General features: G+C 33.6%; 1 long non-coding RNA gene across 1 annotated transcript; it reads right to left on the bottom strand.

Moving 5' to 3' along the window:
- Positions 1–265: 265 nt before the first annotated feature.
- Positions 266–932, bottom strand: LOC132183000 (uncharacterized). Its single transcript, XR_009440345.2, has 2 exons — positions 828–932; positions 266–687 (listed from the first exon to the last, which is right to left on the bottom strand). It is a non-coding gene; the product is annotated as an uncharacterized LOC132183000 (long non-coding RNA).
- Between the last annotated feature and the right edge of the window lie 23,663 nt (positions 933–24,595).

Below are 24,595 nucleotides of genomic sequence, written 5' to 3'. Positions count from 1 at the left end.
GAAGGAAGAAAAGAAGAAAGATTTCTAGAGAGAAGGCAGAGCCTCTCTCTCACTTAGAAATTAAAAAGTTTGCCTCTCCCTTGATGATTTTGTTTTCAAACTGGTAATTCTTTCATATTGTATCCCCATGAAGGCCCTATTGGTGATTGTCGTCCAAGCCTCCCAACTATTGTATTGCAAAGCTTAATTTCCAAATTCAGTCGATATATAATTGTATATGACGCTGAAATTAAGTAATTAGTGGAAGTCCAATATTACACGCATAAGCAAATAAATATGACATCAAAAGTATATATATATATAGTTTTACAGCAAGGAAAGGAAATACAGAGATACAACACATAACAGCAGAAGCCATCACTAATTTCCCCAAGGCTAATTGTGTGGTTATTCTTCACCATTAATTCCGGCCTCTTCACATAATTAATTAAGCAACTTAAATAATTGATACAACTTAATTGCCATCTGAGAGCCAGCAACGTACAACTCCATTAGTGAAGCCAGATATTTCTTTTTGAAAGGGCTGCACCTAGCATCCACGACTGTAAGTCGGCTTACATTTCTTTGACGGTGGCTTTGGCTTAGTAGGCAGGCAAGAAGAATATTTTGGAGGACGGTTGCAGCTGCGAACAGGAGGGGCGGGTAAATCCGCTGCAGTAGTACTCTTGTGATGAATACTTGTTTCTCCTGTTGCATTAGGGAGAAATATTACGCATGGTATTATTCCCTTAATTATCACATTATCCATTCATTTGTAACAATATCAACCAAATTAACAAATCAGTATATTGAAAATAAAAAAAACCAAGGGGATTTGGTAGTCTAACCAGTTTGAGACAGTTCTCGAGCTTTTGTCAAGGAAGGAAGAAGAAGGATCATGGAAGCCAAAAGAAGACATACTACAAAAGAGGCCCTCATAATTGGAGATAGAATAGAATGTGTGAGCTTAATTTTCCATCTCTTATCTACGCTTATTTATAGTCCATTCTGGGCTAGCGTGTCCACACGCAAGCAATTTTGTTTACTACTATTTCAATTATTAAAACACATTGATTGAAAAAATATCCAATTCGATAAGACAATGAAAAGCAAAGTGATGTGTTTGGAAGCTGAGTATCTGCTACTGGAATTTAATGCTAAAACCCCACCTTGATGCTGAAATATATATAGAGGAAATTTCATTGCAAGGCAGCCTAGGGGCCTAGCTTCCTCGTAATTACACAATAGCAATGTGCATGTGTTTGCGAAATCACCACCAAAGAATACTTATCTTCTCAATCGTCTTCAAGCATGGAAGGACGTCATAGTTGTTATATATTGGAAGACTTCTATATTTAATTTTTCTAATTTTCTAGAATATGATTTTGTTTAGTTTTTATAAGTACTGCTTTTAGGAATATTTTAGACTAACTTGATCAGTCTTTTATGGTACGTACTATATGATTTTTGTTTTGTTTTTGTTTGTTTTAATTTCATAATATTTCAAATTTTAACATAGTATAAGAACAAGTTAAATCAAACCATGTTTCAATGATCTCTTCACTCGGTTCATTTTCCTCTTGTAGTTGATTTTTGTGATCCATAATGCCAATGTGAGATTTTCAGGGGAGTATCTCTTTATCCCGAAATCGGATTCTCTCCAGTTCTGTATTTAATTAGAAAAAAAAAAAAAAAAAAATCATTTGGGTGGTGGTCAAGGCTCACAACATTATTGTTAATTAGTGTTTTTTTTTTTTTAATCCCATGAATGGCCTTTTTGCATCTAGGATTAATCTTACTTAGGAAAAAAATGGCAAGATCATGGCAGTAAACTATCTAAGAAAGATATGATCAGTCAAGTAGAAGCCTGGATATTTCACTAGAAATTTGCCTTCCTGTTTTTTCTTTTTTTTTTCCTAATCAAATTGCCTCCTGTTTTGGATCCAGGAAGAATGACCAGCCAGAACAGAGGTAATGAAAAATATTAATCTGCACAAGAATTTGTGTGCTTAGAAAAAGAAAGGATTTTTTGTTTTGTTTTCTAATTGAAGAAAAAGAAGGGAATTGATTTGTATAATTAGTTGATACTTCAATGATTATTGTCCAAGCCTCCCAACTATTCTATTGCGAAGCTTAATTAATTTCCAAAGTCTGTTGATATATATATGACACTGAATAATTATATTCCCGGCCGGAAAGTAATTAGTTGATCAATGCCGTCACATCATAAGCAAATAGACCGACTTTTTATCAGCTCACTTTTATTGTTCAAATATGACATCAAAGTAGATAGTCTTACAACAAGCATGTATAGGAAAAACGCATACAACATTAACAGCAAAAGCCATCACTTAATTCCCGAAGGCATGTCATGTGGTGGTTCTATATGGATGAAATAGAACCAACTTATTCTTCACCATTCCGGCGTCTTCACGTACATAAGTAACTTATTTAATACTACCGTACCACCATCTCAAAGCAATGTAGACTTTCATTATGGAAACAGCGGCGGCCTATTATAAGTAGGTGGCGGTGGTGGCGGCGGCCCTTGCTTAGGTGGGCAATCACGAGTATAACGATTGCATGGCAGTGGCCTTCGTGGACTAAGCCGGCAATAAGGATTGTTACGAGGACATGGAACAACGTTTCTTGCATCTTCTGTTGCATTAGGCAGAAATATGGTATTCCGTTAATTATCACATACTCCAAATAATTAAGCCACTACAGTTGTTAGTTAATCTTTTGGCGGAAGAAATAGGGTAAACATTAAGCCTTTGCTTGTTTTAAAATATAAAATATAATAACTTTCAATTAATAAGTTGTCTATATATATACATGCATGCAACAAGTTAAGAGTTTTTCTGTTTAAATTTATTTCATATATTTCTAATATTAATCAAAATTGAATATCAACAAAGTTCAAGCTTTAAATATTGTGCACTCCGTGTTGTGTATTTCGACATATTGAGTATCCATCTAATGATCTAATGGAGTCAATGGACATATTAGATGATCTTCTGATTCTAATAAACATGCATGTATGTATATTTATGAACAATAGTATTTTTTTTTTTTTTTTTTTTTTTGCTTAGCTAGAATGGAGCATAGTTCATGACTATGTAATAAAACTGGTGAATGTCACCTCGCAACAAAAATGAAGGCACGTGTAAAGCAGATATATATAAATATGCATGCACCAGTACTTATATATCTGCAACGATGAAAATGAAAACCAAGGGAATTTGGTAGTCTAACCAGTGTGAGATAGTTGTCGAGCTTTTGTTGGGGAAGGAAGAAGGATCATGAAAGCCAAAAGAAGCCATACTACAAAAGAGGCCCTCATATTGGAGATGATCAATATGTGAGCTTAATCTTCCATCTCTTATCTACACTTATTTATAGTTGATTCTGGGCCAACGTGTCCACACACAAGCCATCTTTGTTTATGTGAGCGTGCGAGGGAGAGAAATATTCTAATTTGACTGTTATTTCACTTATTAGAATACGTTGATTGAAAAAAGAGAAATGGTATAGATACCAAATTTTTTACCAAGTGATTGATAGCAAGATGACGTAGAGCTTACTAATTGTTTTGATAATTTTCAATGAATAAACTTTACATCATTTTGATATCTATCTCTTGGTAAAAATTTTGATACCCCTAACATATCTCATTGACAAAATATAAGCAAATTAAGATAGAGTAAGGTCAGTCAGCACAAGAAGCCAAAATGTTGTAGTTGGGTGAATTTCACTTTGAAAAGTCCCGTTTATAATTGAAAAGGAAGACAAAAATGGAGGCACATGAAAATAAATTAGTAGTAGAAAATATCCAAGTGGTCCAATTCAAACAATCAAAAGAGAAGTGGGGTTGTATATACGCTATCTACTACTACAATTTAATGCGTTTGATTCTTCTGCATGAAACGCAATATGGTAATTGTCATGCAAAAACCCCACTTTGATGCTGAAATACAGAAGAAATTTTATTGAAAGCCACCGTTTCTATGAATTTTCCAAGAACTAGCCTGCTCTCAGCCTCTCCTTAATGATATAGTTGGGGGTCCATGTCAATGCCAAAAGCAAGGTTACATCAAATATGACGTTGAGCATTGACTCCCAAGTCACTGGCATTGAGCAATATTGACTCATTCAAGCCAATGTGTAAAATCAAGCAATAATAGTATCCTAAAAAACAAAACAGTTTTTACGAATTAAGGAAAATGAAATTGGCCTTCCATATACCACACATGATGTCGAAGATAACAATTGACAAAAGAAAGTTCTAATTAAAGACGAGCCTCGATCTCCCGGCCGCCAAGTCAATTTTTAAGTCTTCTGTCTGATTTTTAATATAACTCTTCTTTTTTCTTTTTAATATATATAATATTTATTTCATTCGCTATTTTTGAAATCTTGTTTTTTCTAGTATTCAAATTTAGAGTGCCCAAGTCTAACTGAGATCTCATTAACTAAACAAATTAAAAGTACGTTTTCAACAAACTAAAAGATTAGAAGTAGTTATAATTTTTTTTTTTAGGAAAAAATCAAATTTACTTAGATTTTCATGAGATTTCAAAATATTTTCAATTCCGATAATTATGGTCATGGTTGTAATTAATGCTTTTGTTTTCTATTCTTAAGGCAAATTCATTTGTAAACAACTCAAAACTCAAAAAAAAAAAAAAAAAAAAAAAAAAAAAAAAAAACTCCAAAATTTGTTGATCAGGAAAACGAAAAGCATAATGGAAAGTGGAGGGCTTCAGCCACCCTCCAAGAATTTTTGGTAGCATGATATGTACATAAGCTTGGGTTGAATCATTTTCTCTTGTAGTGATTTCATTTTCACTGGTCATTAAGTAATTGTTTGTGCGATGCATCGCATGCGCCATTGATGATGATTTGAAAACGTCTAAGTGGGATTGGAAATTATAGAAAGCAATTATCATGAAACAAGTACGGAAGAATAACGACTTTAATAGGGAAAGGGCTCTCCACTTTTCATTCTTATTTTCATTTTTCTTCCTCATCAATGACTTTATTGGGCTTCAGACTTTTTGTCTGTGATGGAGATTCTATTTATGTTGTTCTTTCTAATCTTAAGTGTCGTTTGAGAGTGCATTTTTTCAAAAATAATTTGTGCTTTTAAACTAAATCTCAATTTTGGAGTGTTTGGAATTGTAATTTTAAAAACGTAAATTTTAAAATCGTAAAAAAATCCATAATTTTTATAAGTTGACTAAGGGGTGCTTATTTGAAAATGTACGAATTTAAACCAAAATCACGATTTCGCTTAAAACAATATTTGGTGCAATATTTACCTATTTGGCCATGAAACCGCAATTATATGCTAATGATAACCAAACACTCAATTGATAAAAAAAAAAGTACTTCTTAACATGTTTTACCAAACGTCTATGTAATTTTAAAAAGTAACGATTTCAAAAACACAATTTTTAAAAACGTAATTTTAAAATCACACTCCCAAATGGGCCTATAGTCTGTTTAGTTTCTTTTGAAGTTGGCTTAAATCTAAGTCTTTAAGGATTCACTTACTCCCGATGAACCCATTATAGTGGGCCGCGCCTTTTATTGGCTGGATTCTCGAGTGACTCACGGCTTACCATCGCACTATAAGACGTGCACCGGTTGGCTTGTTGGCCCTTAGCCAATATTTCATGCTATATATATAACTATAATTGTTTACTTATCTATCTATGATAAACTAACATTTATCGCAAAAAAATATCATTATTAATAAACAACTCTAGATAATTTGAATGTAGGGAAGTAGTAGAGATTATTGGTTTGGATATTTGATAATGTTAATTATAAGGATATTGCTCTGTTTGTATTATTTTTCTGTTTATATAGGCTAGTAAATTTTGTGAATTAGTTATCTATAACGAAATGTGTTTATAAGAAATTGTAGTTATTTGGTTGTGATTTAATAATTGAATTAGTTATGTGGTAGCCAACCCTTGGGTTTAGGGGTGGCCCAGCCCTTGGGGTGGCTGGGCCATCCCTAACCACGCAAGGGGTGGCCGCGGGCCACCCCTTGGGTTTAGGGGTGGCCCCCTAACCACCCATGGTGTGGCTCGCGAGCCACCCCTAGGTGGTTTCAGGTGGCCCGCAGGCGACACCCAGCCCTTGGGGTGGCTTCCGGCCACCCAAGCCACCCCTTTTATTTTTTAATTTTTAATTTTTTAATTAAATTGATAATATATATATATATATATATATATATATATATATATAACGTGGAAAAATGGTGTGTTTCAACCAATCTAACAACAGTTAAAAAAATTTGACAGTAGAAATTTTCTTGGCATTTCGATCGATCCAGTGAGTAAATTGTCAAAAAAAAAAAAAACTTAGGGACAAAAAAATTTTGACTTCTTACCCAAGGTGTTATGATATAATTTCCCTTAATTTTATCGTGAAGATTTAAAGTTAGTGCATTAGTGGTAGGAATGAAACTAAGATTTCTCATCCGGAGTGACCAAAATATGAATGAAGCTTTAAGTCTAATTTTGATAGAGACTAACCTTAGTTTTTAAGCCTAAAAATACATATATACTTAAATAAATTTTTTTAAAGAGAAAATTTGAAAACCAAGGAGGGCCATTGCCCCTCATGGGTCTAAATATAGTTCGGTTCTTATTTAACGGTGCACATGCTTGATGTCATATTGTTTAAATTATTTAAAAACAAGGAATGATCAAGACAACTTTAGCCCAACTTTTCTCTTATGTACGTGGTTATTTTTTTCAAAAAAAAAATATATATATCAAATAAAAAAATGACCACATAAGATGTTATTGCTTCCGATTTTATTTTTTTATTTTTTATTTTTTTTATTTTGCTTTTTTATTAAAAATGACAACATAAGAAAAAATTTTGGCCAAAATTGTGTCTCTATCATTTCTCTTTAAAAGCAGTGCCAACCTTTAAATATAAAAACTTTAAATTCCGACTTAAATACTATGCATATAAAGTGAATGGAATCCTTTCTTATTTGGAAGCTTATCTTGTAGTACTAGAATGTAACGTGTTTGACTATATGGGCCTTCCTCGTAATTATTGCCCAGCCATTACATAATAGCAGTGCGATTGCGAAATCACCACCAATTATGAAAATGAAATTGGCCTTCTAAATCAATGGTGTCTGAAATTGGCCTTCAACAAACGAACAAAATAGAACTAAGATTCTTTAACTCTTATGTCTTTCCTCCTACCTTGCCTGTGAATTCTGTGCAGTTGTTCTTTCTTTCTTTTTTTCTTTTTTCTTTTTTTCTTTTTCCCTCAACTTGCAGTACCAAGTTCATGTGTGAAATATACTTCCAAAATTCTTATGTATATACCATAATTTGCTGAAGTTAAATTTTCTTTCCTATCTGCATATATATATTTTCTCTGTGAATTTTCCGTCATGTAATTATGATTGTTGGGCAATGACCCATCCAAGTAGTTGCGTTAGGGGTCTAATGCGAGGAATTTTAGGATTAGAATAGCTTTGGGATAATAAGTTACTATTATTGATTAACAAGTTGTCTGTTAAATGGCCGGTAGCTGATTGGTCCCAAGAAAGAGTCTTGAGACTTAATCTACTTGGAATTTACATGGGGGTCGGAGACAAAAAGAAAGATTTGTCGGCATTTGATCGGAAGAACGTTAAGATTTTAGATTTTAAATCTTTAATATTTTAGATTTGTGGAATCTCGTTTGAACAGAATTGGAACTCGTTCGAATGAGATGGAATCTCCACGTGCCAGTGTTTATGCTTGACTGCTTGTGCTGGACAAAATGAACAGCTGTGATTAAATCCTGAGAAATCACATTCGAATATGGCACGTGGTCATTCGAACAAAAATTGCATCGTCACGTGTTATCTTTCATGGAAGTGGCAGATGAAGATTGACAACCAGATTTTATACACGTGTTATCTTTCATATTGTATATCCCCATGAAGGCCCTATTGGTGATTGTCGTCCAAGCCTCCCAACTCTTGTATTGCAAAGCTTAATTTCCAAATTCGGTTGATATATAATTATATATATAAGGCTGAAAGTAATTAGTGGAAGTCCAATATTACACGCATGAGCAAATAAATATGATATCAAAGTATATATATATATATATATATATATATATAGTTTTACAGCAAGGAAAGGAAATACAGCTAGATCGATAGACAACATAACAGCAGAAGCCAACACTAATTTGCCCAAGGCTAGTTGTGTGGTTATTCTTCACCATTAATTCCGGCCTCTTCACATAATTAATTAAGCAACTTAAAATAATTAATACTAATTACCATCTGAGAGCTAGCAACGTACAACTCCATTAGTGAAGCCAGATATTTCTTTTTCAAAGGGTTGCACCTAGCAATGACGATTGTAAGTCGCTTACATTTCTTTGACGGTGGCTTTGGCTTAGTAGCAGGCAGGCAATTGTTATATTTTGGAGAACGGTTGCAGTTGCGAACAGCAGGGGATAAATCCGCCGCAGTACTAGTACTCTTGTGATGAATACTTGTTTCTCCTGTTGCATTAGGGAGAAATATTATGCATGGTATTATTCCCTTAATTATCACATTGTCCATTAATTTGTAACAATATCAACCAAATTAACAAATCAATATATTCAAAATAAAAAAAAATAAAAATTAAAAACTAAAAAACAAGGGGATTTGGTAGTCTAACCAGCCTGAGATAGTTCTCAGGCTTTTGTCGAGGAAGGAAGAAGAAGGATCATGGAAGCCAAAAGAAGACATACTATCAATTAAAGAGGTCCTCATAATTGGAGATAGAATAGAATGTGTGAGCTTAATTTTCCATCTCTTATCTACGCTTATTTATAGTCCATTATGGGGCTAGGGTGTCCACTCACAAGCAATCTTGTTTACTAGTACTATTTCAATTACTCAAACACATTGATTGAAAAAAAATATCCAATTCAGACAATGAACAGCAAAGTGATGTGTTTGGAAGCTAAGTATCTGCTACTGGAATTTAATGCTAAAACCCCACCTTGACGTTGAAATACAGAGGAAATTTCACTGCAAGGCAGCCTAGGCAGGCACCGTTGGTGTATGGGCCTTCCTTCCTCGTAATTACATAATTATAGCAATCTGTGTTTGCGAAATCACCACCAAATTGAATACTTATCTTCACACCTTCAAGCCGGGAATTGAAGGATACTATTTTTTTTTTTTTTTACTTTTTCCCACAAGGCTATATCAAACTAGCATTCTTAATTTTAGGCTCCGTTTGTTTCGGCGTAAAATGATTTCTGAAAATTATTTTCGGTTTGACCAAAAGAGACTCTTTAATATTTGAAAAATGGTTTTTTTTTTTAAAAAAAAATTGTAAACTATTTTTCGAATTTAAGCATCTCATTTTCAAATTGAGAGACTCAATCAGGATATCGTTGGGACCCTACCGGAACCTGGTTGGACATCATCAAGACCCTTAGCTGGGACACTGCCAAGACCTGACTAGGTCACCATGGAACCCGGCCGGAATATTATCGTAATTTAAAATTTAATATAATTGAATGAAAAATTCAAGCCAATGTCTTAAATCAGGCAATAGGTTTTGTTTAGGGTCCTCAAAACAGTTTTTATGAAGGAAAATGAAATTGGCCTTCCAAATCAAGTAGGGGGGGCACACATGACGTACGTGGAAGACAACAATTGACAAAAGAAAGGCATGCATGGTTAGTGAAGTCGGCCTTTCTCTTTAGGCAAGGAATAGTTTACCAACGTTAAGAAAATAAGAAAAGAAAATATACATTAGAGTTAAATAAAATAATAATAATAATAATGTGTAATTGATAGAGCACAATAAGACTTGAAGGCATTTGATCTAAATAACGTTAAGATTTTAGGTTTTAAATCTTTAAAATTTTAGATTTGTGGAATCTCGCTTGAACAAAATTGGAACTGGTACGAACAAGAGGGAATGATTGGGAATCTTCACTATGCTTGTGCGGGAGAAAACGGACAGCTAGCTGTGATTAAATCCTAAGAAATCTCATTCGAACATGTTAGGTGGTCATTCAGACAAAAATTACATTGTCACGTGTTATCTCCGGTGGGAGTGGTAGGTGAAGATTGAAAACCACATTTAATTTACACACCGGCTGGTTAGGTGAGAGTTGATGATGCATAATTTAATGCACGTGCCTCGCTACAATTTCTTTCAAATTCATTAAAATTTTATGAAATAATTCTTGGGATCCAGTTTACATACTGTTATTAAAATAATAGCATGTATGTTGTAATTTAAGCAACGATCAATATTGAATCTCTTAAAATCTTTTCAAAGTAAATTAACTTTGAGATTCAATCTTGACCGTTGCTTACACTCTAACATACATGCTGTTATTAAAATAATAGCATGTAAGCCAGATCTTGATTCTTGAATACCTACTATGGTAGAATATTCATGTGGTCTTTTCTTAGAATTTGCGTGTTGTACATGTTACTTCTATTTCTCCAAGCAAAGCTCTTTGCAGTGCAATGCCTATTGTATCGGCTTAAGCTTTCATAAGTGGATAAAGAGATAGAAAGAGTGAGGTAGAGGAAAAACTTAAAAGTGTTAGGTTCTTATCTTGGCTCATACGTTGTCAAAAACTTGTTTTTATTTATTTGGAAATTGAATAATTGTGTACTTAATTCGGTTTACAAGTGAAGATGGTGAAGACTGCTTCACGAAGACAAGTACAACAACAAATGTCCGTACATAGACAATATTGCTGTAGACATGATGAACCCAAAGAGTAAATGTTCCCTATTGAGTCCGGACATGGACAAAGTTTAATTTCTATATTCAATAAAAATAGCCGGCCACTTCTTTATGCATAATTTTCGGTCCTAATTACCTTGCGTCGTACGAAAGGATTTCATCACACTAGCTAATACCAATGTGAGATTTTCAGGGAGCAATAATTTGGGTGGTGGTCAAGGCCCACAATGTTATTATTAGGCTTTTTTTTTTTTTTTTTTTTTTTTTTTTTTTTTTGTATCCCCATGATGGTCTTTTTCATCTAAAAATCTTACTTCGGAAAAAAAAAGAAAAAATTCATGGTAGTAAACTGGCTAAGAAATATAAGAGTCAAGTAGAAGGCTGGATATTTCACTACAAACTTGCCTTCCTGTTTAATTTAGATCTACGAAGCCAGAAGTAATTAAAAATATTAAAGTGCACAAGGATTTGTGTGCTTAGAAAAAGAAGGGAATTGATTTGTATTAGTTGATACATTAATGATAATTAACGTCCACGTCCACGTACGCGTCCCAAGTCCCAACTATTCTATTGCAAAGCTTATTATAATTTCCAAATTCAGTTGATATATGACGCTGAAAAGAAATTAGTGGAAGGCCATCACATGCATAAGCAAATAGACTCATGAACTTTCGTGAGCTCACATCTTTTATAGTGCAAATATGACATCAAAGTAGATATATATAGTTTTACAGCAAGGAAAGGAAAAACAAATACATCATATATTATATTAATATTATATACCATGCAGCAGAAGCCATCACAAATTTTTTGAAGGCGTTAATTGTGATTTTGGCACACACACACACACACACACATATATATATATATATATATATGGAGCCAAGTTATTTTTTTACCATTAATTCTGGCCTCTTCACATTAGCAACTTTATGAATACTACCATCTCAGAGCAACGTACATGCACCTTCATTATTGAAACAGCGGTGGCTTAATTAACTAGTAGGCGGGCACGCACGACGGTAAAAAGCACCACATTTCTCTCTAGGTGGCGCTACCGGCTTATTAGGCTGTGGGCGGCATGCCCCATATGCTTTTCCAAGGCCGCACTTAGTACTCTTGTGAATACTTGTTTCTTCTGTTGCATTCGAGAGAAATATATGCATGGTATAAATATTCCCTTATCACATAATCCATTTTGTAACAATATCAACCAAATTAACAAATCAATATATGCAAAATAAAAAAACCAAGGGGATTTGGTAGTCTAACCAGTCTGAGATAATTCTCGAGCTTTTGTTGGGGAAGGAAGAAGGATCATGAAAGCCAAAAGAAGGCATACTACAAAGGCCCTCATATTGGAGATCAATGTGTGAGCTTAATATTCCATCTCTTATCTACAGTTATTTATAGTCGATTTTGGGGCTAGCGTATCCACACACAAGCCATCTTGTTTGTGTGAGAGTGCGAGAGAGATTCCAATTTGACTATTATTAATTGTTTTGACCATAGCAAGATGACGTGGAGCTTATTAATTGTTTTGATCATTTTCAATAAATAAGCTCTACATTATCTTAATATCTATTTCTTGGTAAAAAACTTAATACCCTTAACATTTTTCATTGAAAAAGCACAAGCAAATTAAGATAGAGTCAGGTCAGTTATCAGCATAATTAAGAAGCCAAAATGATGTAGTTGGGTGAAATTCACTTTGAAAAGTCCCGTCTATAATTGAAAAGGGAGACAAAAATGGAGGCACATGAAAATAAATTAGTAGTAGAAAATATTCAAGTAGTCCAATTCAAACAATCAAAAGGGAAGTGGGGTTGTATATACACTACCTGCTACTACAATTTAATGCACTTGATTCTTCTGCATTAAACGCAATATGGTAATTGTCATGCTGAAACCTCACTTTGATGCTGAAATAGAGAGAAAATTTCATTGAAAGCCACCGTTTCTATGAATTTTCCAAGAGCTAGCTGGCTCTCAGCCTCTCCTTAATGATATAGTTGGGGGGCCCATGTCAATGCCAAAAGCATGGTTACAACAAATTGACTGACCATTGACTCCCAAGTCAATGGCATTGAGCAATATTGAATCATTCAAGCCAATGTGTAAAATCAAGCAATAGTATCCTCAAAACAGTTCCTACGAATTAAGGAAAATGAAATCGAAGATAACAATTGACAAAAGAAAGTTCTAATTAAAGACAAGAGCCTCTCCCGGCCGCCAAGTCAATTTTTAAGTCTTCTATCTGTCTGATTTTTAATGTAATTCTTCTTTTTTCTATTTAATTAATATATATATAATATTTATTTCATTTACTATTTTTGAAATCTTGTTTTTTCTAGTATTTAAATTTAGAATGCCCAAGTACTACTTAATTGAGATCATTAACTAAAGAAATTAAAAGTTTGTTCTCGACAAACTAAAAGATTAGAAGTTATAATTTTTTTTTTTAGGGAAGAAATCAAATTAAGTTATTAGATTTTCATGAGATTTTAAAATATTTTCAATTCCAATAATTATGGTCATGGTTGTAATTAATGCTTTTGTTTTCTATTCTTAAGACAAATTCATTAACAAACAACTTATAACTCCAAAACACTAATTAATTCTATATGGCCTACGTACTTGTGTTATACTAAGAATAATGTGGCTATTAAAATCACTCTTTTAATAGCCACATCATTCTTAGTAGGACACAAGTAGGCCACATAGAATTACTCTAAAACATTTCTCAACACACAACACTTTTTAAAACAGTGCTTTATTTTTGCAAAGATATGAGCTAACTTCTTATTTAATATATATAAAGATTAGGGTAGCTTTGTATCTACATCTATTTTGGTTTCTCAAAATAATAAGCGAGTGTACTCTATAGAAAATATTTTCTCAATCAAAAAGCACTTCTAAAAATACTTTTTACACTTATATTACATAATAATTATAATGCGCTGAGGGATATTTGCATCATATGTTACACTATCAAAATGATGTATGCATTTTGATAGTGAGGGCAGTGACATTTATTGCATTATTAAGCATGTTGGTGCATAGTTTTAATCAAAAACATGTTTATGCATTTTTATTTAGGTTTGTTCAAAATTTTTATAATTAAGGGGACTTATTTGAAATTTATGATTTTTAAATCATAATCCCTGTAGACAAAGGAACAACCATGGCTAATTTAAACCCCTTGATCTATATATAGCCGTGTACCCTAGTTCAAGTACCCCATTCTCTCACTTTCCACCAAAAATTCAAGAGAACACAAAAACCCTAGCTCCCTAAGATTGTTGTAGACCTTCATATATAGTGCTCGAGAGAATTTCGTTTTCTCTCATTTTCTCTTCAAATCGATTGTTTTAGTACCTTAAGCATAAATTTTTTTTCATAATTTCATCAAGTTCCTTTGTGAGTTTTCATTATCTTAGGGTTGTTTTATTAAAATAGTTCACAAACGTAGATCTATGTAATTTTCATGAAAGCATGTTAGGCTCTTAAGGAGTAGTCTAATTGGCTGAAAAATTACACTTCATGAAGTGAAGGTCACGAGACTACCTTTATTTCTTGCTTTTCTTTTGAATTTATTGCTTTTCTATTGAATTTATTGCAGAATGCTTGACTTGATCAGGAGTCAGCAAATTCATTGTGTTATCATATATGGAGATCGAGAGTAGCAGTCAAAGACTCAAACCACTTTAGCAGACTTCTTAGTCATTTGACTCTCACAACAAAAAATTTGAAAATCTTATCCCCTCTTGAATCATTGCGAAAGAAACTTGTAAATTCTAAAGGGCTTATTTGCTCGAGCAATGGGATCTAGTACAAGAAAAAGAAAAATCCAAATTACTTTTTACTTTATTGCATTTGCCTTTCTTCTTCTTTAATGACTTTGAGCAAAATCCAAATTACAGTACTGTTAGTCAAGCTGATCAGGAAAACGAAAAGCATAATGGAAAGTGGAGGCCTTCAGCCACCCTCCAAGAATTTTTGGTAGCATGATATGTACATAAGCTTGGGTTGAATCATTTTCTCTTGTAGTGATTTCATTTTCACTGGTCATTAATTAATTGTTAGTGCGATGATCGCATGCACCATTGATGATGTTTTGATAAGGTGTAAGTGGGATTGGAAATTATAGAAAGCAATAATCATGAAACAAGTACGGAAGAATAACGACTTTAATAGTTTGCATTCTGCTTTTCATTTTTCTTCCTCGTCAATGACTTTATTGGGCGTCAGACTCTTTGTGTGTGATGGAGATCTCATTTCTATTGTTCTTTTTAATCTTAATCTGTTTGGTTTCTTTTGAAGTTGGTCTAGATCTAAGGCTTTAGGGACTCTTTTACTCCAAGTGAACCCATTATAGTGGGCCGCAGCTTTTATTGGCTGCATTCCCAAGAGACTCACGGCTTATAGCTATAGTCTACTTATAACTATAAGAACTATAAGACATGCATTAGTTGGCTTGTTCGCCGGCCCTAGCCAATATTTCATGCTATAACTATAATTTTTTTCTTATTTATCTATGATAAACTAACATTTATCCCCAAAAAAATTCTCATTATTAATAAACAACTCTAGATAATTGAATATAGGGAAGTAGTAGAGATTATGGGTATTGGATATTTGATAATGTTATAATGATATTGCTCTGTTTGTATCATTTTTCTGTTTATATAGTAAATTCTGTGAATTATTTATCTGTAATGAAATGTGTTTATAAAAAATTATAATTAATTGGTTGTTATTTAATAATTGTAGTTATGTGACTGCAGACTACTATAGTTTCTAATTGTTATTTGATAACTATATATAGTATGGAGAATAATTGAATGAAAAATTTAATATAATTGAATGAAAAATTCAAGCCAATGTCTTAAATCAGGCAATAGGCCGGTTTTGTTTAGGGTCCTCAAAACAGTTTTTATGAAGGAAAATGAAATTGGCCTTCCAAATCAAGTAGGGGGGGGGGGGGGGGGGGGGGGGGGGTGCGGTGACGTACGTGGAAGACAACAATTGACAAAAGAAAGGCATGGTTAGTGAAAATAAGAAAAGAAAATATACATTAGAGTTAAATAAAAAAAATAATAATAATGTGTAATTGATAGAGCACAATAAGACTTGCAAGCATTTGATCAAAAGAACATTAAGATTTTAGGTTTTAAATCTTTAAAATTTTAGATTTGTGGAATCTCGTTTGAACAAAATTGGAACTGGTACGAACAAGAGGGAATGATTGGGAATCTTCACTATGCTTGTGCGGGAGAAAACGGACAACTAGCTGTGATTAAATCCTAAGAAATCTCATTCGAACATGTCAGGTGGTCATTCGAACAAAAATTACATCGTCACGTGTTATCTCCGGTGGGAGTGCTAGGTGGAGATTGAAAACCACATTTAATTTACACACAGGCTGGTTAGGTGAGAGTTGATGAATAATTTAATGCACGTGCCTCAATAAAATTTCTTTCAAATTCATTAAAATTTATGTGCATCCAGCTTACATATTGTTATTAAAATAACAGCATGTATGTTGTAGTTTAAGCAACGGTCAACATTAAATGTCTCGAAATCTTTCTTTATTTTCTCTCTCCTATTAAAAGTTTTTCAAAGTAAATCAACTTTGAGATTCAATCTTGACCGTTGCTTACACTGCAACATGCATGATGTTACTAAAATAATAGATACCTACTATGGCAGAATATTCATGTGGTCTTTTCTTAGAATTTGCGTGTTGTACATGTTACTTCTATTTCTCCAAGCAAAGCTCTTTGCAGTGCAATGCCTATTGTATCGGCTTAAGCTTTCATAAGTGGATAAAGAGATAGAAAGAGTGAGGTAGAGGAAAAACTTAAAAGTGTTAGGTTCTTATCTTGGCTCATACGTTGTCAAAAACTTGTTTTTATTTTTTTGGAGATTGAATAATTGTGTACTTAATTCGGTTTACAAGTGAAGATGGTGAAGACTGCTTCACGAAGACAAGTACAACAACAAATGTCCGTACATAAACAATATTGCTGTCCGAACATGATGAACCCAAAGAGTAAATGTTCCCTATTGACTCCGGACATGGACAAAGTTTAATTTCTATATTCAATAAAAAATAGCCACTTCTTTATGCATAATTTTTGGTCCTAAAGCCTTGCGTCGTACGAAAGGATTTCATCACACTAGCTGCTAATACGGCCAATGTGAGATTTTCAGGGAGCAATAATTTGGGTGGTGGTCAAGGCAAACAATATTATTATTAGGCTTTTTTTTTTTTTTTTTTATCCCCATAAAGGTCTTTTTTCATTTAAAAATCTTAGTGGTGTGGATCACTCGAGGTTAAACATGGTCTGGCTATTTTTGATGGACGATATGTAACAACATCGAGGCACTGTGTTGCATTACAATTTACAGGTTCCTTGAGACAATGCAAACTCAGCTGAAAAATGCTTAAAATTTATGATAGACCATATGGAGAAAGAAAGTTATGATTAATTAAATATATAATTTCTAATTGACAAGTTTTATGCGTTAAATGTGAATTGTCCTTTAAATTACATTTACACTACTTCAACCGTAAACTCATTTTTGTATTAGCGTAATAGCAGAGACCAAATAACTAGGCTAACATATGGCCAATAGATGAAGTCAATTATGGCCCTTAAATGGGTTTAGGTCATAAACAAGACCACAAAGACCTTAAATAAAGACGGAAAGATGGGAAACTTGGCCTCTTTTTCTTTTTCTTTTTCCCTTGATTTTTTTTTCTTGGTAGGAACTAGTTTCGTTTCTTTTTCTCACCTTCTGCACTGAGGGTAACACAATCATGCCGATTAGAAATTTGTAGCAAGCAACCATGGGTAAAGTGCATGGGTCTTCATGGTGATGCTTGTCTCACACGGGGTCGTGGGCGACTACATGTGTTGCAGACAATGCTTCTGTAGCAATTAAAGACAACTAGGAAATTGGCTAAGTACGGGCTCATGTGTTGGACATCACAAAAGACTCAACATGCAGAACACCATGAGTTCGAATTTTGACTCTATCAATTCGGCGATTCAAACTCATTTAATTATAATATTTTACGTGTTGGGTATCACTTAATAAAAGGGCGTTAAAATATTGATTAAATTAACAAATTTACCTTTTCTATTAGCTTAAGTTGTACATTCAAGAAGAAATTGATGCGAAATTTAGTACACAGATTCAATCATAGATAATTTTTGAAATCTAATTAAAAGAGCGTTGGTTTTTATTTTGATTGGTGTTTGAGCTAAAATTTGAAATATATTATAAAACAATTATTTTGTGTCTTTTCTGTTCATTATTATTGTTATTATTTTTTGTTACAGCTGAATTGAAACTAATTTTATTTTTGTGCAATAATTTAATCTTAATTTTAATATATTTTTCATTCATATATTGGCTCGATCATAATCAAAACAGGAATGATGAAATTGTGGGAACGTGGCACATATTCTTTCTTTTTGCCCAATCGCTATCTTAATTTATATATATATATACACATCATCCAACCATCAATGTTCCGTTGCGCGCGTAGAGCACGTAGAGCACGTAGTCACAGATATATTCCAAAAGGAAATCGATCGATTAATAAAAAAATAACAAGATCACTCAATCGGGCTTTGGATATTTCAATAGAAAAACATGCCTTCCTCTTAAGATTTATGAAAGAATCATTCATCGAAAAAAAAAAAAAAAAATTTAGGAAAGAGTGACACAGAATTAATGAAAAATATTAAAATGAAATTGACATAGAAAGAATGACTTGACCAATATTAGATCAGAATTTATGTGGTTAGAAAGAAAAAAAAAAAAAAAGAGAATTTATTTGCATGTATTGGTTGATGTTATGAATGCATTCATGCATTTGGTGGATGACCATTTAGTTCCATCTCTTGGAATTCTACACATTCATGTCATCTTTTAGAATTCCTATAACATCCATGTAATAAATTGATAACCCTTTTGTTTCATATTCTCCATTTCATATTCTTTAACCTCCCATTATGATTCCATGCCTATAAAAGGGAGTATTGAGTTGTATGTAAATCACACAATAATGGAGAAAAATAATACATAGTTCCTGAAGAACTAGTTTCATATATTGCAATCTTTTATCTTGTCTTGTTATTTTCTTTAATTTTACAACACGTTATCAGCACGAAACTCTAGCCAATTGTTGTGTTCTTTTGATCTTCAACATCAAAAGCTATCTGTGAGGTATTCTCAATTCATTAAATTTTTATTGTTTTATGATTCATGTGAGATTTATTATAAAGTTATCATAATACTTGCATATTATGATTCATGTGAGATTTATTATAAATTAGAATTTTATCATACTAATGTTATGAATATGATGTCTTCTAATTTTATATGCCTGAAGCATATAAAAACTGAGTACCTTTCGGTAAAAGATCCCTTGACCTTGTGGAATAATTTAAGGAAGAGATACGAGCACCAGAAGATAGTTATCCTCCCAAAAGCTCATTATGATTTGATGCACCTGAAGTTGCAAGATTTCAAGAGTGTCAGTGATTAACTCTGAACTCTTCAAAATCAGCCCACAATTAAAATTGTATGGAGCAAAAGTCACTGATATGGATATGTTAGAAAAAATATATACCACATTTCATTCCTCGAATGTGCTCCTGCAGTAGCAATATCGAGAGCGTAATTTCACAAGATATTCTGAACTGATATCTTGCATTCTAGTGACTAAGCAAAACAACGAGCTATTAATGAAAAATTATCAATCTCGTCCAACGGGTTCTACACCATTTCCTAAAGCAAATGGAACCTCATTTTATGGTAATAAAAGAAACCGTGGTCGTGGACGTGGACGTGGTAGAAAAAATTATAGAGGTCAAGGGGAACGTACTCATAATTCTTACAAAAGAAATACCCCATACCACCAGAAGTGGAACCACACTGAGGCAAAACAAAATGAAAACAAAGGTTTACAGAATAAACCTACAAAGAATTATGAAGATAAATGTTACAGGTGTGGTATGAAAGGACATTGGTCGCGTACCTGTCGTACGCCTAAGCATCTGGTAGATCTATATCAAGCCTCTATAAAAGAAAAAGGGATTGAAATGAATTTTGCTAATCACAATAATCCTGAAGATTCTCCAATTTTTCTTGATACTCTAAATGGAGAGGGTAGCACTCATCTTGATGTTTCTGATTTCTTTGTAGACTCTAACACAAATACTGATATTCTGATTGGTGATGAATATGTCTACAACAATTAATATGTTTTCTTTATGTCTTAATTACAGTATGTTTACATTGTCAAATTCCATTGTATTTTGTTATTTTCTTTTTAATTAATGAAATTTCAATATATATTTTGTTTATATATAGAGGTATGAGTCATATTGATGGAATGATTAATTTCAAGATGATTGGTGAAGATTTGTGTCTAGCAGACAATTGTACAACGCACACAATTCTTAGAGATAAGAAATATTTTCAATACTTGATATTAAACAAAGCTAGTGTCAATACAATATCAGGTTCATCAAACCTAATCGAAGGCTCTGGAAGAGCGAATATCATATTGCCAAAATGAACAAAATTTTGTATTGATGATGCTTTGTATTCATCTAAATCTATAAGAAATTTAATCAGTTTTAAGGATATTCGTCTAAATGGTTATCATGTTGAAACCACTAATGAAGGTAGTGATGAATATCTTTATATTACTTCAACAATTTCGGGCCAGAAGCTCGTATTGAAAAAACTGCCTGCTTTCTCTTTCGGGTTGTATTATACAACAATAAGAACAATTGAATCACATGTTGTAATGCACCAGAAGTGCTCTAATCCAAAGATGTTTATGCTTTGGCATGATCGTCTTGGACATCCGGGAACAATTATGATGCGTCGAATAATTGAGAATTCTCATGGGCAACCCTTAAAGAACCAGAAGATTCTTTTACCAAGTGATTATCCTTGTGTTGCATGTTCTCAAAGTAAACTTGTTATCAAACAATCCCCTTCTAAGATAATTGTTGAATCTCCATCATTTTTACAAAGGATTCAAGGGGATATATGTGGGCCGATTCACCCCCCATGTGGGTCATTTAGATATTTTATGGTTTTAATAGATGCATCATCTAGGTGGTCACACGTTTGCTTGCTTTCTACTCGTAATGTTGCATTTTGCTAGACTTCTTTCTCAAATAATTAGATTACGAGCACAATTTCCTGATTATCCAATTCAATCTATTCGGATGGATAATGCGGGTGAATTTACATCTCAAGCATTTTATGATTATTGCATGTCAATTGGAATTAATGTTGAACATCCTGTTGCTCATACTCATACTTAAAATGGTTTAGCTGAATCGTTTATTAAACGACTTCAGTTAATTGCTCGACCTTTGCTTATGAAAACAAAATTACCTGTTTCTGTTTGGGGACATGCAATATTACACGCTGCATCATTAGTTCGGATCAGACCAACAGCTTACCAAAAATATTCTCCTTTGCAACTTGCATTTGGTTAACCACCAAATATTTTTCATTTTCGTATTTTTGGTTGTACTGTATATGTTCCAATTGCGCCACCTCAACGCACTAAGATGGGACCTCAACATAGACTTGAAATTTATGTTGGTTTTGATTCTCCTTCTATCATTAGATATCTTGAGCCTTTAACTGGTGATGTTTTTAAAGCACGTTTTGAAGATTGTCATTTTGATGAAAACATATTCCCATCACTAGGGAAAGAAAAGTCGTTGCCAGAAGCACGACAAGAAATCACTTGGAATAATTCGACGTTATCTCATTTTGATCCTCGTACAAATCAATGTGAACTAGAAGTTCAGAAGATCATTCATCTGTAGAGTATTGCAAATCAATTGCCAGATGCATTTACTGACAACAAGAAAATAATTAAGTCTCACATTCCAGCTGCTAATACTCCAGTGAAGATAGAAGTCCCTGTAGGACAATTAATTAATACAGCAGCAAATGAGTCTAAGGCGCGCCTGAAGCGTGGAAGACCTATTGGTGCAAATGATAAGATTCCCCGGAAGAGAAAAGCTCAAGGAAATGAAATCGGCGCTCCTGAAGAGGCCTTACCCACAAAACAGGCAACGAAAATTGATCCATCCAAACTTTCTGTACAAAATTCTCCTGAAAAGGAATCCCCCGAAGAGGAACCTCTTGAAGAGGAATCTCCTGAAGAGTTACCTCCTGAAGAGGAACTGGTACCTGAAAATAATGAGATCTCAATAAATTATGTAAGTACAGGAGAAATATTGGATAGAAACAAAATTGTTGTCGACAACATATTTTCATTTAAAGTTGCATTTGACATTACCAGAAGTAATGATGATATTGAACCACAAACCGTCAAAGAATGTCGACGTAGAAATGATTGGCCAATGTGGAAGGAAGCAATTCAGGCAGAATTGAACGCACTAGCAAAAGTGAAGTATTTGGACCTGTAGTCCAAACACCTGAAGGTGTATCGCCTGTTGGATACAAGTGGGTATTTGTACGAAAACGAAATGAGAAAAATGAAATTGTGAGATACAAAGCAAGACTTGTTGCACAAGGTTTCCTGCAGAAACCTGGTATTGATTATGAAGAAACATATTCCCTTGTAGTGGATGCAATTACATTTAGATTTTTGATTAGCTTGGTAGTTACAGAAAGTTTGGATATGCATTTAATGGATGTGGTTACAGCATATTTATATGGATCACTTGATAATGATATATAAATGAAAATCCCTGAAGGATATAAAATGCCTGAAGCATATAATTCGAAATCCCGAAGTATTTATTCTATCAAGCTACAAAGATCTTTATATGGGTTAAAGCAATCCGGACACATGTGGTACAATCGTCTTAGTGAATATCTATTGAAAGAAGGATTTGAGAATAATCCAATTTGTTCATGCGTTTTCATTAAGAAATCAGAATCCGGATTTGCTATCATTGCAGTTTATGTAGATGATTTAAATCTTGTTGGGACTCCAGAAGAGCTCATAAAAACTGCCACGTATTTAAAAAATGAGTTTGAGATGAAAGATCTTGGAAAGACAAAATTTTGCCTTGGTTTACAAATTGAACATTTTCCAAATGGAATTCTTGTTCATCAGTCAACATACACAGAAAAAGTCCTGAAGTACTTTTACATGGAGAAAGCTCATCCTTTGAGCACTCCAATGGTTGTTCGATCACTTGATGTGAAAAAAGACCATTTTCGCTCTCGAGAAGATGACGAAGAAATTCTTGGTCCTGAAGTACCATATCTTAGTGCAATTAGTGCTTTGATGTATCTTGCAAATTGCACATGACCTGATATAGCATTTTCAGTTAATTTATTAGCAAGATACAGCTCTGCACCAACTCGAAGGCATTGGAATGGGGTCAAACATGTTCTACGTTATCTTCGTGGAACAGCTGACATGGGATTATTTTATTCAAAAGGTTCAAATTCACAATTAGTTGGATATGCAGATGCGGGTTTTCTTTCTGATCCGCATAAAGGTAGATTTCAAACAGGATATCTATTTACAAGTGGAAGTACTGCTATTTCATGGAGATCTGTCAAGCAAACACTTGTTGCTACTTCTTCAAATCACTCAGAGATTATTGCAATTCATGAAGCAAGTCGGGAATGCATATGGCTAAGATCAGTAATTCAACACATTCGAGAAAAGTGCGGTTTATCCACAATCAAAGATAGCCCGACAATATTATATGAAGATAATGCTGCTTGTATCACACAGATCAGAGGAGGATATATTAAGGGTGATAGAACCAAACACATTTCACCAAAGTTCTTTTATACACATGAGCTCCAGAAGAGTGGTGATATTGATGTTAAACAGATACGATCAAGTGACAATTTGGCAAATTTATTTACCAAAACATTACCAACTGCAACATTTAAGAAGTTGGTGAATAACATTGGAATGCGCCGACTGAAGGATCTTTCATCATAAACAATTGAAGCTCTTCATGCTAAAGAGAGGGAGTAAAATGATTATGATGATTGTACTCTTTTTCCTTCGCTAAGGTTTTTCCCACTGGGTTTTCCTTTGCAAGGTTTTAATGAGGCAATCCTAAAGCATACGAAGGCACACAAGAATATTGTACTCTTTTTTCTTCGCCACAGGTTTTTTCCCACTGGGTTTTCCTTGGCAAGGTTTTAACGAGGCATATTCTTAGTGTATGGTCATCCAAGGGGGAGTGTTATGAATGCATTCATGCATTTGGTGGATGACCATTTAGTTCCATCTCTTGGAATTCTACACATTCATGTCATCTTTTAGAATTCCTATAACATCCATGTAATAAATTGATTAACCCTTTTGTTTCATATTCTCCATTTCATATTCTTTAACCTCCCATTATGATTCCATGCCTATAAAAGGGAGTATTGAGTTGTATATAAATCACACAATAATAGAGAAGAATAATACATAGTTCCTGAAGAACTAGTTTCTTTGTCTTGTTATTTTCTTTAATTTTACAATAGTTGATACTTTAATAACTAATATTGTCCAAGGCTCCTGCCAAGTCCCAACTATTCTATTGCAAAGCCTGTTGACGGTTGATATTACGATGCCGATCGGATAATTAATCCCGGAAAGTAATTAGTTGAAGGCCATCACATGCATAAGCAAATAGACTGATGAGTTTTCGTGAGCTCACTTTTATTGTGCAAATATGACATCAAAGCAGATAGTTTTACAGAAAGGCAAAGGAAAAACACACGTACACAACATATGTAACAGAACTAGCCATCGCTAAACTCCCGAATGCGTGTGTGGGTCTGGCATACAACCAACTTATTCTTCACTATTCATTTCG

The sequence above is a fragment of the Corylus avellana genome, chromosome 5 (assembly GCF_965113065.1).
Source record: "Corylus avellana chromosome 5, dhCorAvel1.hap1.2, whole genome shotgun sequence".
In the NCBI taxonomy this organism is placed as follows: Eukaryota; Viridiplantae; Streptophyta; class Magnoliopsida; order Fagales; family Betulaceae; genus Corylus; species Corylus avellana.
The sequence above is the reverse complement of the archived record's forward strand: the minus strand, read 5'-3'. Positions and strand labels throughout refer to the sequence as shown.